The sequence below is a fragment of the Agelaius phoeniceus genome, chromosome 3 (assembly GCF_051311805.1).
Source record: "Agelaius phoeniceus isolate bAgePho1 chromosome 3, bAgePho1.hap1, whole genome shotgun sequence".
In the NCBI taxonomy this organism is placed as follows: Eukaryota; Metazoa; Chordata; class Aves; order Passeriformes; family Icteridae; genus Agelaius; species Agelaius phoeniceus.
Genome location: NC_135267.1, coordinates 19,559,262 through 19,579,202, shown reverse-complemented (window position 1 = coordinate 19,579,202; position 19,941 = coordinate 19,559,262). Strand labels below are relative to the sequence as shown.

General features: G+C 38.8%; 1 protein-coding gene across 1 annotated transcript in view; it reads left to right on the top strand.

Annotated features, from left to right (window-relative positions):
- The window catches only part of LOC143693538 (uncharacterized), a 40,586-nt gene that overhangs the window by 8,904 nt on the left and 11,741 nt on the right, over positions 1-19,941 (top strand). The window lies entirely within an intron of this gene.

Genomic DNA, 19,941 nt, shown 5'->3' with positions numbered 1-19,941 from the left:
CATTCACTTGGGTGGATTAGAAGCTGATTAAAGTCTTTAAAGATTAGACATTGAGGAGAGAATTTTGAGAAGAGGCTTAAGAAAACTAGGCACTACATGTTGTTCATGATTTTACCAAGAGCTTTGACATCTCATTCCCAAATGTTTGGCTGTTTTGTGTCTCATTTGGTGCATAATTTCAACTGCTTGTCTGCAACTGCCTTCTTAGTGCAGGGGGGGCCTGCTGCTTCAGGCATTTTAGAGCTCAGATGCAGTTGAGAGAATTGGATTCATCTGCAACAGTTGGAGATACTCATGCTGTATCATAACAGCTGTGAACTTGAGTTCATATAAGTAATGTGTGCTTAATCTTCCTGTGCTGTCAGTGACAGGAAGAGGAGGAATAATATTTTCCCATATTTAATGATAATCTTAAAGTTTTTGACAAGCAAATCTGAAAATGGAAACTATAAAGCAACTTAGGAAATAATTGCCATGAGTGAAACTTTTGCAGATTCTATGTAGCTTTTAATTTGCATTTTCATCTGTTGATATTCCAGTGTTAATCTGATATGATTAAAAACTAATTAAACATGATTAAAAACTAACCTGCCTGAGTTGCCCTATCACCTTGTCTATATGGAAGGCAACAAAAAAGGTACAGGCTCTGTTTTTGAATTCTAGGAGCACTTGGCAAGTTTTGGTTGAGTTGCTTTGTTTGTTTGTTTTTGTAGTTATTTCTTTGTCACCAATAATCCATTCATCTGACTTAGAAATTTCAGGGTAATGAAGGAAAAGCAGTGGAAAGCTTTTCTATTTACAGAACAGTGCTTAAGTGCTACCAGTTTGCCCCTTTCTCCTTCTGGGACATGAGCTATAAATTCATGAAGGCATTGAAATGTTCAAATGTTGTTCCTTTTGTCTTGCCTGTATTTTACATGTTCAGGTATATTTCACCTTATCAAGATCAGCATGTATCAAGTCCTGTTGATTGCTATTTGAGTCTTGAGCACTTTCTTACTAAACACCTCTGTAAGAATACTTTACAAATTAAATATCAGAGTGGTAAAGACAACTCATTGCCTTCTCCTGCATAACAGTCCATACTGTGTGTCTCACAGTTTTAGGTTGACCTTCTTTTGACTTTGATACAGGTGTAATCTGTACACAATCTGTAATTGTGTTTTTCAAATGGAAAGGTAGCCATATATGGAGTAAGATTGCATATAGTGGCTGATACAGTTTACTTAATCTAATTAATTCCATTTTATAGCCTTCCTACATTTTCCCCCTTTAAGGTGTGGATATTAGGCCAGTATATTTACAAATGAAATGATAATTTTAGTGTGATGAGTAGATGTAATTAGGCTGAAATAATTCCATTCTGCAATCAGTATTTTGCATTTGAGAGTTTTTTGTTTTGGGTTTTTTCTTTTTTTAATTTTGTTTTGTTTTGATTTTTGTTACTATTTATGCATATTGTTTTATATGGTGATTTAATTGTATTTCTTAGCTGGCTTTTGATAAGTAAGATGGAACTGGTTAAGAGAGGAACTCTTTTCCTTTCTTTCCAACATATTGTTATAGTAAATATGTTTTCTCCTGTTCTTCAGTGGATCTCACACAGAAAAGGCTACCTCCTACCTACCTCCTGATAGTGCCAACTTTGTGTAAGACTGGGGACTTTACTGAGAGTTTCATAGCTTGTTATGATTGCTCTCCTAAGGAGAGGGTGAGTGGATCCTGTGGCTCTGATGTGGTATATAGATGCCAAGTGCTAGGAATTCCTGGAATGTAGAGTTGTGCAGCACTGATAAAGTTTGCTTTGTTTCCTTAGTGACTTGACCCATTGAGAAAATGTGATTGCCTAGGAAGCTTTAGTAGCTCAAAGTTTATACTGAATAAAGGGAAAGCCCTAGCATAATTCTGCTTGTTTTCACCTGCTGCCTGAAAGAGTAATTTTCTTAACCTTAGTATAGAAAATATAAGCCTGAGTTTTGAAAGTGATTTATAGAGATCCTTCACACTTATCAGTTTGAGTAAATATGCCACAGGCTTCTGTGTTCCAACTTCAATCTTTTCATAACTTACTCAGTTTACAGTGTGGTAATTTCTTTTGGGGGTAAAAAAGTTTCAAGGAAAAACACCTTCTAATTAGAGTGATATAATCGCACTGCTTGCCTGCTGTGGTTTCATATGACTTCAGAAAAATAGTTGAGTGATTAATCTTTAATTTTCCCCATCATTAACTTAATAAGGAAATGGGAGATAGAACAAAAAACAAACAGCAGAACTGTACAACTGAGATGCTGTTAGGCCAAATCTTTTTGGCTTTTCATTTGGTGAGAAATGCCATTCTGCCAACTCCATGTGAAGTGTAGCAGCAACTGGTTAGCTCAGATAATTTGTGGGAATCTTTAACTTTATTGAAGCCTTAGGAGAGCTTGCTATACAACTTCTTCCTTCTTCCCCACTGTCCCCTGTGGGCTGGGTGGGGGGTTTTTTCCATGGTTTTATTTATAAGCAAATATTATATAAGTTAACTTCTAATATTGTATAATTTCCTTGCACCAACTTTTCTGAGGGGAAGGAAGCCATCCCAGACACTTTAGTGAAATAATACCCTTAGGAAGGGTTTGATTCTATTTTTGTGCCAGTTACTATCTTTAGTTTCTGTGCTGATAAGTGAACTTTGTTGTAGAGTCATGCGGTTTTTATGTGAATGTGACAGGATTGGTCAAGTCTCTTGGAGAACAAAAACAAACACAACAGTGGAAGAAAGCTGCTCTTTTTGTACATCTTTATTTAATTCTTACTGGGTATAAAACTGGCAGCATAATATTAGAAGTGTAATGCTTGAATAGAAAATATGCCTGGCTGTTTGCAAATGTTCCTCTGGAAGTTAAACTTGATTTCATTAGTAAATACTATAAACATAGTCCGGTGTACATCTGCAGGCAGCAACACAGCAACAGAAGTTGTAGTAGATCTTAACTAACCTGCTTGGAGGCTTCTGCATGTTAATAATATAAAATAAACAGCCAAGGAATGTGTATTGCTGTTGACAGTGAGCGACTGTAAACATCCTCGACTGGAAGCTGTGAAGCAGCAGATGGGGCTTTCAGTCGGATGTTTGCAGCTGCCAACTGCCACAGACGTCAAGAAATGTTTGACACCTAAAACATAGCTGTCTGTTTAAAACTCTTATTTCATCTATCACGAGCATACGAATTAGGCCAGGCTTTTCTACATACTGCTTCATCTTTCTTCTGATGTCTGTGTCTTAATATCTATAAATCATCCCATCTCTGTTAGGAAGAATCAAAAATGGAATCAGGTTTTATTTTTAACTGCAGACTCAGTTCTAAGTTTTCAGAGTTGCTTGTTTGTACAGATTGCTTGCCTTTGATTTTACACTCCGTTAGAAAGTTTTCACAAGATTTCACATCTTTATCATCTTTCTGATGGTTCATTTAGAATTTGAAATGCTAAGCCTTGTAGGAAATAATCACTTAAAGGACTTCTGGAAACTAGAAATTCACCAGTAAACAAAACTGGGGGGATAGGGGGGAGGGGAAGTATTATAAATTTAATTTTCCTGGAGAAAGCCCAACTCTGAAAAATTATAGGGAGGTCAGGGAGATTTCATGTGTCTGGGTTTACTTCTGATGTATCTTAGCATCTCAGCTGTCTGAGGTTCCGTGATCTTCCCCTTCACCCTCCCTTGCAAGAAAAAAAAAAAGGAGGAAGTGCTAAAAGTGGATTCATACTTTTCATACTTTTCTAGAAGTCAATTGAGGCAGTTTCAAGATTCCAGTCCTGCCAATTAATTATATGTGTGGGCGTACCCTGTTGCTAAAATAACGACCATAAGAGATAGAGAACAATTTATATGATTGGTACCTACTTAAGGGTGATTGCTATCATGCCAGGAAAAGAGCAGTGAGGTTGTAGCACATAACTGATTAAAGCTGATAATAAAAGCATTAGTGAATTCTTTCTTGAGAGAACCTAGAGAAGATATGCATCTGCTTGGTACATGTGTTAAATATCAATGGTTTTGGTAAAGCGAGTTGTGTTGTTAATTGGTTTTGGTAAAGTGAGTTGTGTTGTTAATTGGTATTGGTTTTGGTAAAGTGAGTTGTGTTGTTAATTGGTTTTTTCTTATTGTCAGTATCCTTTTCTCTCAAATATGTTTGTGTGCATGTTTGTATAAAAGTATGAGAGGACATAATCTAAACATTACTCTGTCCCTTTAAATTTCACATAAGATACAGATACCCTAAGACTTCCTGGACTTTGTGACTTTTTTTGTAAAGGAATTACTGTCCTGGTCAGAGTTCTTACAAAACATTATTGTCATATAGGTAGGTAAAACAGTATCTGCAATGTCAAAACCCCCATATTTTATATTGGAGAAACTTCACTGATCTGTTTGGCAAATAGCATTCAGTGAAGATTTGTATACTTGTGAGGTTCAAATTATATTGTATTTCAGTAATGCTTGAAGGTCCTCTTAGGATTAGCACTGAGACATCATCTTGCACATTTCTTCTTCATAGTAAGGTATGAGGTCTCCCAAAAAGGATTTAGAGTCTGATTCAAGACCAGTGGCATCAAAGTGGAATTTAGATGATGTGGGCAGAGGTCACGTGGGAAGATGGGAGGAGGAGGGCAGAGAGATGGACATTTTTAGTGACTTTGGGTTGCTTGCTGATTAAAATGTAGGAAGACAGAAGATGTATCTTCTTAGCCATTTATTTATTTGGCTGTAAATATCTTGAAAGATGGTGGTTTAGTTGGATAGTATATGGATTTGAAATTAGGACAGACACTGATGAAGCTGTGATTTTAGGTTGAGGATTTTTTTTCTCTGCAGATGGAGCCGGCGAAATGGGCAGAGGTTTCCAAAAGCCTTTTCTTGCAGATCTAAGTGACACTGAAAAGCTTGTAGTGAACTCAGAAAAAGAAAATTCAACAAATACAGCATTTGACTTAAAATAATTGCAAATTTAATTCAGGGCCAAGTTAGTTGCTCAGGGTATGGCTTACATGGGTTGTAGAAGTAGCTGAATTTTTGGAATTTATGGCGGAAGAAACATGGGAATTACGGGCAACAGTCAAGTTACATTTGTGAATGATGGAGGTGGGTGTTGCTGCTGACAAAGTAGAACAATAATGAACAGAGTTGTGGTTTAACAAATAACAAGTACTTATTTGAAAACCATGAGAAGTTTCTAAGTGAACTTGTAATGAAATTTATGAGACTTGGATGCACTTGAGAAATGCCATCTAGGCAGAGGATTCTTGACATAATCGCCTCATCTGGAAAGCTTCACAATAGTTTTGAAGAGGATTGAGCAATAGGAAAAGACTTGCATAGGCAGAGTATTTAATATCAAAAGCATTAAGTACCTCCTGTGAAGATTTACATATTGATAATATTTGTGCTTTGGCAGGAAATTCTTTCAATACCCATTCTATTACTCTTCTTCCTGAATTACGTACCGTCTCAAAGTTCAGCATGTTTCCTCTTGGAAAATGTAGTAGTATGGTGGGACTGTTTTCTTCAGCCTCTCTAATCACACTACATGCACATGAGTTTTCTTCATAAAAAGCAGCTTCAGACATGTAACCTGCTCTTCTGCCAACTACCTCTTAAAACCTGCTAGGGCTAAACTTCAGAGGAATTTATGGTGGTTTGACCCTGTCTGGATGCCAGGCACCCATGAAAGCCACTGTATCACTGCCTTCCACCCCTGGACAGGGAAACAAAACAAAAGGTTCATGAGTTGAAATAAAGATAGAAAGAGATCACTCACCAAATATTGTCACGAGCAAAACAGAGTTGACTTGGGGATATTAACTGAATTTATTACCATTCAAAATTAGAGCAGAATAATGAGAAGTAAAACAAAGCTTAAAGGCACCTTTTCCCCACTCCTCCATCCTTCCCAGAGTCTACCTCCTCCCCCACAGTGGCAAAGGGAGATGGAGAATGGTGGCTATGATCAGTTCATCACAGGTTGTTCCTGATGGTGCTCAGGGACAGTCTTTCCCCTGCTCAAGCGTGGGATCCCTCCCATGGGAGACAGTTCTCCAGGAACTTCTCCGGTGTGAATCCTTCCCATGCACTTAAGTTCTGCTCCAGCATGGGTCACTCTTCCACAGGGTGCAGTCCTTCAGGCACAGCCTGATCCAGCATGGATCCCCCACAGGGTCACAAGTTTTACCAGGAAACCTGCTCCAGCATGGACTCCTCTCTCCATGGGTCTGTGGGTCCTTACCAGGAGCCTACTCCGGCACAGACTTCCAGCAGGGTCACACCATCTTTTGGGCTTCCACCTGCTCAGGTGTGAGTCTGCTCCATGAGCTGCAGGTGAATCTCTGCATCCCCACAGAGTGCAGGGGAATCTCTGCTCCAGTGCCGGGAGCACCTCCTCCCTCTCCTTCTCCACTGACCTTGGTGTTTGCATAGTGTTCCTCTCACATATTCTCACTCATCTCTCCTTTGAGCCAAATTATTTTTTCACAATAATTTCTTTTCCTTCTTGAATATGTTATCATGGAGCACTACTACCTTCTCAGACCAGCTTGGTCTTGGCCAGCAGCGGGTCTGGCTGTCATTGGCCTTGCCACTTTCCCAGACACATGGGGAAAGTGTCTGGCAGCTTCTCACAAAGGGCACTCTTTTAGTCTCCACTGCTACCAAAACCTGGCCATGCAAACCCAATACAAGAGTGTTAGAGCAGTGGCTCTTATTTTCTGCCTGAAATAGCAGCTGGCTGCTAGCTTTGTCTTACTTAAATATTGGTGTATGTTGTCTTACCTGGTGTTTGTTGAAGTCACCGTCTCACTGAGGAGGCAGAATGTTGTTTTCAGGCCCTGGCTTTCAGATTTGTATAGGTCAAGTCAAGCCCTCTTCACACATCTACGGAATTAACAAGGTATTCTTAAAAAGCTTCTTCACTCCCCAGCCCTGTTTGAAAGAGAAGAAAGAGAAGGTCTTGTGTGAGGGGTCTTGGTTTTGATTCTGCAGAAGTTGTGTCTGCCAACCAGGAAGGAGGGAAGTAAAAGAGGAAAATCAACCAGTGCTATTTACATCTGCATGCTGTTTAGGGAGATCTTTAAAATGACAGGGCAGCTGTTGGAAACAGCCCAACCCATCTGCCTACATATGCACATGTTATGAAGAAAATACAGGTGATGATGTGAATGGGAAGCTTTCAGTACTGAGCTGCTGTTCCTACTCAAGCTGCACTCAAAGCTGTATATTGTTCAGATAGGTGCTTTAACTCTTTGCTTGAAAAGTGAGTGTTTAATCAACCTGTTTCTTGAAAAGTTCTCTTTGTTAATTATATGTGAAATAGGCATTAAACAATGTGCTTGTGTTGTTTAGAAACAGAATAAAGATTAACTAATTCTGTATCACTGAAAAAATCTGACTTAGGATGATTTGATTATTTTGAGTTGAAGTGAATTGAGTTGAATTTGGCATATAACTTTTTTCCCTTTAAGCAGTAATGTAAAGATCAAGATGCATGAACAGATTTTTTTTTCCTATTGTCATATTACAGGCACTTTTGTTTTTTTCCTAAAGCTTCAAATAGTTATTATGAAACAAATAAATGAACAAAAGATATGGGAAGGAAGCCACGTGCCATGCACACAGGAAGCACACAGTGACATAGTGTTTTTCCAGATGATAGCTTGAGGCATCTTTTTAGCTGTGGATGTCAACATAGCTGCTTTTATTTAACAATACATCTCTTAATTTAATATGGATAAGCCAGCATTTTCCTCCAATTCAGGCTTCCTGTTATTGGCACTTGGATTTTTCTTGTGAATAAACTGGAAATACTTTCTGTAACTTTGTCTTGTGTTGCTGAAGTATTTTTTCTTTCCCCCTTCCTTGTACATCCTTTGATTAAATACATACCTCTTTTCATAGTGTGGAGCGTAGAAATTTAATTCAAGAACTTCTGCCTGTGGCAAGGCAAGACTAGCAGTGGAAGAGAGGGAGATTGCTCAGAGCAGTTTTTTTGCAATCTCCTTTGGGCATCCAGGTGTATTTCAGTCAGTAGTAGGTCTTAGAGCATCGACTTGGAGGAGCTCTGAGCTGTTCTGTCTTCTTCATTGCACTTCTTTTGTAACTCTTCTCGTGTAAAGACAGAGGGCTTGCTTTTAGCTCTCCAGGATGCCGTGTAGAGATCTCTTGTTTCTTTGCTTTCACCATATCACTCATCTCTTTGCCTTTCCTTGACTGACCTTTATTCATTAGATGCAACTTAAACTGCTTGCTTTTGTCTTCATCACAGCCTGCACATGAAATAACTCCCACATCCTGTTGTTCTGTAATGCTATTATTCTCCATTATGGACCTGAAATTTTTCAATCCTTTTCAAACCTTTTTCCTTGGTCTCAGAAATAAAAGGTTAATCAGTCAACAACCTTTTTAACCACTTTGTTGTAGTAAAAGATTTGGGAAGTGTTTGTGCACTCTGCTGAAGGCCATAGGCTGTTAGCAGATGTTCTTGCAGTACTGTTTATAGTACTCTTTTTCCTCTTGCCCACCTCACTTTCTGTATACTTAGAGAATAAGATTCATATTTTCATATTGCAGTGTTGACTTTGCAGAGTTGATAGCTGCATTTCTGATGTGTGCTTCTATTTCTGGGGAAGCTGCTTTGTTCTGCAGAGCAGTGAAAACATTTTACTTCCTCCAGAAAGATTTTCACCATTCTGCATAACAACTTTGTGTATCCTTAATGTTCCTTTATATATATTTTTTATATGTATGCTTGAAACTAACTGTATTAAGAAGTTTCACTATACAAGGCTGATATACTCTGCCTTGTATTTTTATTCGTGTGTGTATGTACATTTGTGTATACATGCACACTCCTCATGGAAGGAGGAGGAGAAAGATGCAAAGGAAGCTGTGCAGATGGCCTGGGTTATTCCTACCCATTGCCTAGACGTGCATGCTGTGCAGAGTAAACCAGCCTTGTGTTCTAGAATTTCTTAATACAATTAGTTGCTAGCATTCTGCCTGTAGTTAATGACATTATTCAATGGAATATGTGCTTATCTGAAGCTCTTGCTCAGAAATTAGGGGTTTAAAAAATAAAGAAGCTGAATACTTACCTAGATTAGGTACAAATGCTGCTGTTCCTTTAGAGCAAGGATCTTATTAGTGTGTCAGCAATTTAATTTATGGTGGCTAGAATGATCTTTGAAGTTCCTCTATTTTGATTGTTAAAAGCTATGTAACCTTAAAGCCTTTCTAGATATCTGATGTGATTCTGGGATTCATACAGTGATTAATTCTCTAACTATAAATGTTCCTCATCAACATCCTGAAAGATTTTCAAAACATACAGAAGGGTTTTTGACAGCTTAAACTAATCAGTGATGAAATGGCAGAAAGCCTCTGTGAGACACATTTATTTGCTATCTCCTTGAAATCATACCTGCTATGAGGGGTTTTGGTCTTTTGTTTGAGTGGTGGTGTTCCTTAAGATATTTCAGCCAGTAATTGGAGCTTCTGTGTAATGCAGTGAAAGCAAAGAAACTGGCTTAGATCCTAGATTTACAGGGCAAGGGCAGGACCCAACTAGGAGCAGAGGGAAAAGCATATAAAGGAGCATGGCTCTGCAGAGTTAGCACAATGTCCTATCTGCTAAACCTTCTCCAGCTCTTCTTAGAGAAACTTGAATGTGCAGAAGCATCTTCAGAAATACTTGAAAGACACAGGTCAGACTTACTTGAAGTGGCTGTATGTATTCTGCAGAGCTTATTAGATGAGGCCCAGGGCTGTGACCCTGCAGGTGTTCAGTTCTTAGCAAAGGTGGCAGCTGTTGACAGGTCAATAATACAAGTATCTGTGAATCAGTGAAGGGCCTCAGAAATGCTTATTTTATGAATATGTAAGCTTCTTCACAAAGAAACTAATAGGAATTATGAACATTCTAAAAATAAGTATGATCGTGTCTTAAGGTGGAAGTCCACTGGAAATGTAATTTCTCTGTCCCATAGTGGGTTAGAGTGGTTGTCATTGCCTTTGAATACTCTTGTGGGATTCTAATTGTTAATGAAAATTGGTAGGAAATACCTGTGATATGCATTCATATTGTTGAACTTATTACAGCTGTGCTGCAGTTAAATATATCTAGGCTGCACTGTTCTAGGCTTACATTAATGAATAAGGAGAGACCCTTTTACATGGCAATTTTATATGTTTTATTTTAGATAGGCATTTAGGAATGGGATAAGTTGTCCCCAGTTGCTCTGCTTGTTTCTCTCCCTTAGCTTCAAAGTCAGTCTGGGATAGCGACCTCAGGTGTACCTCTGTGCTCAGAGAAGTCCGTTTGTAGTCAGATGAATTCAATATTTTTTCCTCAAAGGAAGAAATTCAAAAGGTAGAAAGCTTTTGAACAACACAAGGGGAAAGATGAAATATGAACTGCAAAAGTGTAGCACTTTTGAATGGCTTACAAAAATCTTACTAGTCGTGGAAAAATCCATAATCAAGGGAGATAGCGAAGATAAAATGTCTGAGAATAGAGGTGGAAACGGTGCTTTAAAATATTTTTTCCCTTCCTCCTGCCACAAGAAATCCCTTAATAGATGTCTGTCAGCTTTTATTCCATGAATATAAATTAGCAGATAATGAAGCAATGTATAAAATTAGTAAGAAAATGTCATGGATGGAGACAGGACAGCTGGACAGTCAGAAAAAGAAAGAAAGACTTTTATTAGACACAAAAGGATTTTAATGTTGGTGCTCATGATCAGGTAGAAGTCAAAATTATATAGTAGTGCTTAAAGACAATACTCTATAGACTTGTCAGGCTTGTGATTAAAAAGCTGGGGTGTAGTCAGATACAAATGTTGATGGCATTCTTTCAGCTTTAGCAATCCAGGAGAATGTTTGACAACAGCTATTAAAATAGGACACAGTTTAGAAGATGCTAGTAACTTGTATCAAGGAATTGGAGAGCGGTAATATAAAAACTCTGTGGACTGGTAATCTAAAATTAGTGTACTCCAGATTACAGATGGAAACTAAATTCAATTAAAATAAATGTACCAGGGCTTAACTGGGTGAGTAGAGTTTACGACTGCTTATGGACTTGGTTGACATGGTCAACATAGACATATAGACAGCTTGACAGGTTTTTGACAGAAATACTGAAATACTGAAATAGGACTTGGACCAAAGTAGGTAAGTTGAGTAGATCGGACCAGGAAATGGAACTCACTTGTTACATTGTCAATTTATTTTATTTCATGTTAAATCAGGCAGATTGATAGCCTCATACAAACACTAGCCTTTAGGATATATTCCATGATATTGGATTTGGCAGCCCAAGCATCCTGATGGAAAAAATTGAAATAGTAAAAAGTCTAGATGTGATGTATCTGGTCAACAGATTTAAAACTATTGATGAAGAATAGTCACTGAGTGGTATGTTTCCCTGGGGTGGAGAGTGGTAGGCTTTGATTCTTTTTTTCTCTTTTTTTTTTTTTTTTTTCTCAAGAGAAATCCTCAGGTATTCCTGTTAGCTTGCAAGTGAATTGAGTATTGGGAAGGTACAATGAAAGTGGGAATGGGTCATATGGTAGGTTGCTTGTATCTCTTAGGAAGCAAGGTGGTACCTGTCACCTTGAATGCCACCAAAACACATAAATGTACACGTTTAGAAACCAGAAGTGTAGGGAATGTTTACATATCCTCCAGGCTGAATTATAACAGTGAGGAGTTAGAAAAGTGACACTATGTAAGACGAAGTGGTATTTTGTACTTTTTTCAAGGCAGTATGTGCTTAGAGGATAGGTGAACCGTGGCTATAACCTAGTACATAGCTTCTGTTTTGGAAAAGGGAAGGCAAAGTTGCTGTCTATGGCAGTGCGCAGTGGGCAGTGTCAGGAGATGGGGGAATAGAGGGAGGCATGAAGAATGAACATCTGGCTTAGCAAAGGAAAAAAAAGAGGATAAAAAATAAGCTAGTAAAGCTGAAAATGTGGAATGGACAAGCATGGAAGAAACAGTACCAAAAGCTTGAAAACAAGTGCTGCTGATAACATTTTTGAAATACTTAAATATTTTCAGTCAATTTTCTGTGTTGAGCAGTAGAGCATGACTCTGTCAGGCAAAATATGTCACCAGTGTACCTCTGATGCATCTGATCAAAAGCATTCCTGCATGCCTCACTGACAGGGTGGAAGCAGAGCACTGACCAGCTCTGTGGGGAGTGAGTGTGTGGACAACAGTGTGAGAGGGATCAGCCTTTAAGTTAGGGTGTTCTAAAGAGATGTACCTTTGTGTCTGAGAGAGAGACTGGATGCTTGATGTCTTCTGAAAATCAAGCCTTCAGAGGATTCATCTCCATGCAGTCAGCAAAGAATGCTAACGGGTTGGGGTTTTTTTCCATAAAACATGGTTGTGCTCTTTTGACCCCTAAAGAGAATTATCAGCATCATCTTACAGCTTGTGTTGGATGGTATTTTTGAGAGGGATAGAACTTGGCTATATAAAACCAGCATGTTAAAAGTGGCATTTTAGAGTTCAGAGAGTTGGCTGGTGTCAGACCTGAAGTAGCTGCGCTATGGATTACTTCTAACACTGAGCATGCTCTGTTGCTGTGAGCTGAGGTTAACAGATCAAATTCCTAAGTTAGTCAGTCTCTGATTCATCTTTTAAATGTTGTTCCAGGTCTTCAAAGTAAGCCAAATTCTCTCCAGCAACAAATAGTTCCACTTCTCTGAGAATACTGAACAAGTAAATAAGTCCAGCAAAATCTAAATGCTCTTTGGCAAGACAGGATAATGCTAGAAACACTTGCCAAAATTGACTTGGCAAAAGCTCTTCTGTTTTCAGTGGATTTGGAATAGAATCTGACAAGATCTCAGCTCTCTCTCCATGGGAACTATGTGACTCTCCTAAATATTCTTACTATTGGGTGGATTGTGTGTAAGGAATATAGCTATAGAAGCACTTGGATGCCTTTCTTGCACAGCATCCCTTATCTCTAAGATGTGAGAAATGGAATATAGCTACATTAGTAGAATAATTCTGATGCTTGTTAAATAAATGGGAAAATGTGCCTGTAAATATGAAGGGGCAATGCTTTCTCCACTGTTGTTCTGTCCCAGTCTGGCCTTAGTGAAGGTCTGATTCCTGTCAGCAGAACACAGTCAGGAGGGTGTCTGGGTTGACAGCCAGCAGATTAATATCTACCCGTGGAAGCAAATCCCAAAAGATGGAAGAACAAAAAAAAAAAAAAAGAGTGGAAAGAAGTCTAGACCACTAGACCAGTACCCTCCAGTGTATTATTTTTTTCTTCTTCAAATTTCTAGTGGTGCTTGTGGTAGCACAAATACAGATTAGATGCTACTGTTCCAGTTTAGGCTGTTTGCTAACAGTGGGGAGTAAATTATTTGGGGCATTAGTTAAATTTTCCAGGCATATGTGACAAAATGGAAACTAATATTTTTACACTTTGTGCAAACAGTAAGCAGATAAAGGAAGAGAAATAGATAAAGGCAAACAGAACCACTAGGGGCAGGGGATAAATAAATGGCAGTCTAAAGAGAGCAAGAAAACTGCCACAGAATTCGAAAGTTGTCTGGCCTTGTTTCCTTCTCTATTTATTATTGAGTTTTGAATTCCTGATCTGACTGAGCTGAATATTCAGGCTGTAGTAAGATGCTGGTGGTGTCACTGGTGATGCCCAGGATGGATGTTCAAAGCAATTTAAATGCTAAAAATTAGACAGGGTCTCCCTCTGGAGGTCTTTAAAGGCATCTCTCTCCATGAAGGGATTTTTGTACTTTTTTAAGAAACACTGCATCATTTATTTCCTAAACCTTGGAATTATTCTGGATCAGATAGTTGCTTCTACCTCACCCTGGATCTTTAGTGGAAACACAATATATGACAGAACCAGACTGGTCCCTGACTGAATGGAAGAACAGACCTGTTCTGTATGAGTGGGTTTTTTACACCGTACTGAAAAAAAGTTGGTTGAGGCAGTTCATGCAGACAGATTAAATAGAAGGTTTTGGCAAAAAGTTCTGGTCTAATCTTTTGGTAAGTGACTAAGGGATCTAGAGAAGAAATTACATTTGGTAGCTTCTTTAAAACATGGGACCCTAAAGAAGTAACTGCAAAGGCTAAATCACTTGCATAGCCCCCAAACCTCAGTAAAGAGCAGCCAGAGTAGTCAACAAGTGATAGTTATATATCAATTGTCAAAAGAGTAAAGGATGCATTCTGTTGCATCTGACTGATGAAGGATGTTTAAGTTTTCTACTTTTGCCCCAAGTTTCTGTGCTATCTGTGTTTGTAGCTGGTGAAAATGTCCTTGGTAGGGTCATTGGGGCCTGGACAGTAGCCCTCTGGTCATGTGCCTGAACTAGGTGCTAGCTAGGATCTCTGAAGCATTGGTAAAAATTGCATAATGCTGATGGATGCAAGGTTTACAGGGGAGGCAGCTGGAACTGAGGTGAAACTGATGGGACATTTAAACTGACAGCACTTACCTATGTCTAGGTACCTGAATTAGACCCCAAATGTCTGCTGTAGAGTAAGCTGAATCTCTCTTCAGGCATTTGACTGTAGAGGACTGCATGATTTAGGTGTTTTACTGCAAGTTTAATCCTACCCTAAGTGTCTTTGTCTTATTCTTATTGAATCTGTAAATAGACAGGCATACCTGTTGGGATAAAACCTGTGTAAGAAGTTCTCAGAAGAATCAGGATTTTGCCTGAGAATGTCAAAATGGTGTATTTTTAAATAGATCCATGCAGTGTTACATTGTGGTGAAGTGTTGACAATGTTCAGAGATAATCTGGCATTTCATTCCTAGAGTAAGTCTCTTTTCCCTTGAATAAGTCTTTCAGGATTTAGGGTGGCTTCTGTTCTCTTTGGAACTATATTGTCTCTCCTGTCTGTTGCCTAATCCACGTGGATGTTTTTCTGTAGCTCTGTGCAGAACATGTGGGGGCTTTGTAAAGTTGCTAAAACCATTTGTTCTCTACTGTCTGACAGCCTTAAGACAGGAAGCTAAGGGGTTTCAATTTCAAGATGGATCAAGTGGAGCATATTGGAAACCTGTAAACAAGAAGTCTGATCTCCCCTCTTTTTCCCCTTAAGTCTGCACCATAGCAACTATCTATACAGAAGGATTTCATGTCTTGTATGAGGAAATCTGTAAAGAAGCCTTGTTGTTCTTTTGTTCATTTCTATCACAAAGATATTTTATACAAATATATCTGGTGCTGTCCTGGAAGGTTGGGTGTTTCATTCCTGGGAGGAACTGACTGCAGATAGCGGCTTTGTTAAAAGATTTTTTTTCTATTACATTTCCTTCCATGTCAGTGTGCTGAGCTGAAAATCTGATTGTAAAGGAGATGCAAATCCATAGTGAAAAAAATATGCAAGTTTCCTAATCTGAGCATTCTCCTCATGAGGAAGATCTGCAGGTTTTTCACATTAGTAAAATGGAATTAAAGTGGTAGCTTTAGGAAAAGGAGAACGTGAGTGTTTCAGTACAGAGTTTGAATAATTAAGATTCGGAACTCGACACATTTTTGCCTCAGGCATTTTGCAGTTGCTGCTTATGAGAGCAGTATTTTTTTGGAATGTTTCAAATATTCTGTCAGTGTCACTGATGTAAGACTGGTTCAGCACTTATACTGCCAAGTGGACAACATTGAGGGGAAGAAGGTATAAGTGCTTCTATTAAGTCACAGGCAAAAAGCTGCAAGCATCTAATAAAGGTATGAAAAACATCTTCGTTGCACTAATGTTGGCTGGACTCAGGTCTAAGCCTGTCTCCCACTTTTCTGTGGTTATATATGTGGAGAAAACTGCCAACTGAATGTTTGACGTCTGTGAAGGTGGTTGCACAGCGGGCTGAAGCTTAACCCCCTGCTTGGGTACTCTCCTTGAGGTGCACACAGTTTGCCTTGTGTTCACAAGGGCTTATTGTCTGCATCTCCTCTTGACTTTGTAAGTGTACTCATTTACTCATAGCTGAAACAGATTTAAAATATTTCCAGAAAGGGTATTGGTGCTTTAAGTCCTTCAGACTTCTGGCCCTTACTCTGACGCTGTGGAACACGGGTGATTAGACTTGGTCATACCATTGTCGGTGCTTCTCTTGCAGAGAGGTTTTCTGAACTCATGGCAGACTGCACTTGCTGGGGGTATTGACTTTAAGGTAGTGTCATGTGCATTCTCCTCTATGAGAGCTATAGAACAAGAAAATGCTCCTAATTGCATCTGTAGTATGTCTACTGACTGTTTTGGATTCTGGTGAGGTATCTTTCTTCCTAGAGATTCAGCAGTTCCTAGTAGAACACATACAGATAAAGCACTTTTGCTTTAGAAGTAGTTTTTTTATTTTTTGAAGATGTTTCTGTGGTTGCAGCAGACCTGTTGTGTGAAGTATATGAGTAGAAACAGGATGTGCTAAAATTGCATCATGAACTAAAATCAGTTGGGACATCCATCATATATTGAGAAATAGTTTGCACTGAATTTCTTGAACTCTTATGGAATATCTTGCAGAATATCAGTTTTCTGCTGAAAAGAAAATCTGAAGATATATATCCTCTAGTTTTCATTATAAGCACTAAATCATCACTTTGATTTGATTGCAGTTTGGCTTATGTTGCTAATAGTCTTTAATTTGCTGGAATGGATTTGTGGAACCAGTTTTCTCCACTTAGCAGAGAAATATCAGATGTTGGGACATAATTTCAAACCTTTCTTTGAGGTGAAATGTAACTAATGTATCTTGAATGCAATTATGCTTTGAGGCTAGTATATATTACAGGTTTTAACTGTGGTTTATATCTGCTGTTATTTTAAGCCTCCAGACACTTTAAACAAGGAGCAAAATATTTGCATTTTAGAAAATGAGGTGTGTGGTTTCAGATCTTCTCACAGAAATGACTGTTACAATAAATTCTAATGCAGAAGATTTGTGTCAAATTTCTACTTTTCCAAAGAATTTGAAGACGTGACATAAAATTGAACATTGTTTAATCTTCACTTTCACATTTACCACTTCAGAATGAAGGACTTTTTTGCTTAAAAAATTAAAATCTGAACCTGACTTAACTTTCAATTTCCTCTTTGGTTCCCGTTTTAGCGTGTCTTGGCACCGCTCTTGCGTTGGCCGGAGGTATCACTTCACAGAGCTCTAGGGAACAAAGTTTCCTTGCACTGGCATGAGCAGCATCAGGACAGATTTTTTTGTTATGAAGAGGGTGTATATATTACTATGATTCTAAAATTTGGGCTTTGGCCTCTGCTGAAGTGTCTAATGGTGATGACAGAATCATTTCTGATACCATCCCGTGGTAACCTCAGTGCAGTTTGTGCAGCCTGCTGTGGGCAGGCAAAGTTCAATTGCTGCAGCCTTGAAGAGAAAGTAGAGTATGTCTAGCTAGAAACATAAGTCAGGCTGGGAGGGAAAGTAGTCATCATGGTTTTTTAATCAACATCACGAGGTGTTCTCACTATTTTACATAGCCTCCTGACAAACAGCCTGTGTGCCACTTGCCATCAGCCCTCTCTGGGTTTGTGTTCAGAACAGAAAATAAAATTGGGATGTTGCTGAACTCTGCCTAACACATCAGTTCCCTCAGTAAGACCCATAGAATTGCAGTGCTGGTAAAAAATATCTCTAGGAAGGAAGTACCCGAGCTGCTTGCATCCCTTTCTTCTCCCTTTAATACTTGGCAGGCTTTCACTTAGCTTGGTCAGGAAGTATTATGGGGTCTGTCTGAAATACTAGCTGCCTGCCCTCATCTTTTGCCAGAAAGGGCGCAGGCAGAACTGTATGCAGTTGCTTTATTTATTTAAATTGTACTTTACCTTACTATTTTCCTATGCAGAAGTTTAGATTTCCTGGTGGTGCTTTAAGACTCGTGAAAGAAAATGAAGCCTCTGTCCTCTGTTTGGTTTGGTCTAGATGAGGTTTCTTGCAAATTAGGTTTTTTAGAAGTAGCCTGCTCCTTTTGTACAGAGAGAAGATCTGAATGTGAGTAGCACCATTCCATGTTAGCACGATTCACAGCCCTGATGAGGGGAACAGGATGAGGTTTTGCAGCTTCAATGTGGGAGGCATTGGGCACAGAAACTTTTTAAGATATTATTTCTGTTGCCAAGCCATTTGCTTAAAAAATTCGTGTACTGGAGCCTGTCTCTGCCCTTATCTAATGCAGCTGACCCTCGAGTTTCTTGCTTCCTGCTTCTTGGATGGAGCCTGGATTTTCACATTTTCTCTAACTGACACTTCTTTGCTTCTTGCTTCATATCAGCTGTGTCTTTCAAAGTCACCAGGCAGGTTGTAGGACTGGAAGTGAGGCAGGAACAAGAAAAAAATGTGGTGCCTTTTTCTCTTGTGCCTATTTGCCTTGTCTTATACACTGACCATATGATGTGACAAGTTTGATTCGTTGGCAAAATGCATGCTGAGAGCAGCTTTTTGCTCCATTCCTGTGTTAGTAATGTGAGATTGAAACCACTTCAATTACCAGATGGATTGGGTTTTCAAAGGTTATAATTCTCATGAACTCTGTGAAAATGAAAGTTTATATTTATATATCCTACCCTTGGATTATAGTTTTCTGTATTTATTTGTTTAAGTACAGGGTACAGCATGTACTATTTGATGTACTATTTTTGATGATCACTGTATTGTTCCACTTCCTTAAAATAAATAAAATAAAAATAGACTAATACTTAGCAGCATGCTAAGTGGTGAAAGGTTGATACTAATTAAATAAGATTGTCAAAGTTCATGTAGGAAGAATTACAGATGGTCCAGAACTTTTGTAAATAGTTCAGGTAGTCTGCTTTTATATTTTCACAAAGTTTGGGTAGTCTAAAGTTTTCACTGCATTTAAAAAATGCAAATCCCACAAAAAAAAGTGTTCCTTTATTTTCTACTGGCATGACTTAGGCCCCTCATGTGCACATATGGAAGTTAGGCAGCAAGAGGACAGGTGGGGATGGAAATATGGAACTGCTGCTAAATTGGTACCTCTCAGTTCCTTTGTTCAGCATAAGATTTCCTTTAACCACAGTAAAAAAGATGTGGTTTTTCAGGAAGCCTCCATATGAAATAGCTAAAAAAAAAAAATGTATCAGCATTTGACTAATGCCTAATTTACTACTTTTTCATGGAAAAAAAATACTGCTGGATCCGAATCTGTCCTATCAGTGACGTTGCTGTTTCTGTAAACACTGTCTGTGGGCTGGCTCCAGGGCTCTGTTTGTTCAGAGCTGGGAGACTCCCTTCCAGCAGAGGAAATGGGACGATGTGTTAAGCTTTTGCTGGAGATTGTTCACTTCCACAGAAGCTATATCCTCTGCAGGGAAACAGAGCTTGGATCCCTGCCACAGCGTGTCCGTGATGTTAACGAGGAGGAGAAGCTGTGCCTGCTTCAGCAGCAGTCTGCTAATTCAGAGGAGGGGTTAGAGAACAAAGTGGAGTTTGATGAAATTTAAATGCGACACTTAATCCTGTTAGCAGACAGAGGGAAAAGTTTTTTGTTCCATAGAGGGGAAGGAGAGGAGCTATTGAATTTACCTGAAATCTATGCATCAGGAAGAACCATATCAAATGGAATCTGGGTCCATGCCTTGTTTCAAACACATCATCTTTGCCAGACAGAAACCTCAGCTGAGTTTCTGGACAACTGAAGCCCTGCTTGTTTTCAACCTGCAGCAACTGTTGTTTAATACAGATAAGCAAGTTGATCTTCTTTGGGTTGCTCACATACCATAGTGATGAGCCTTACTGAAATACTACAAAAGAAGTTTTAAGTTTACTGCCTATTTAGGAGAAAAGAAGGTATGTTCAGGTGAGGCTATTTTTACTGTATTCAGGGTCAAGTAGTGATTTTATTGCTAAAAAGAATTGTTTAGCTTCAGCATAG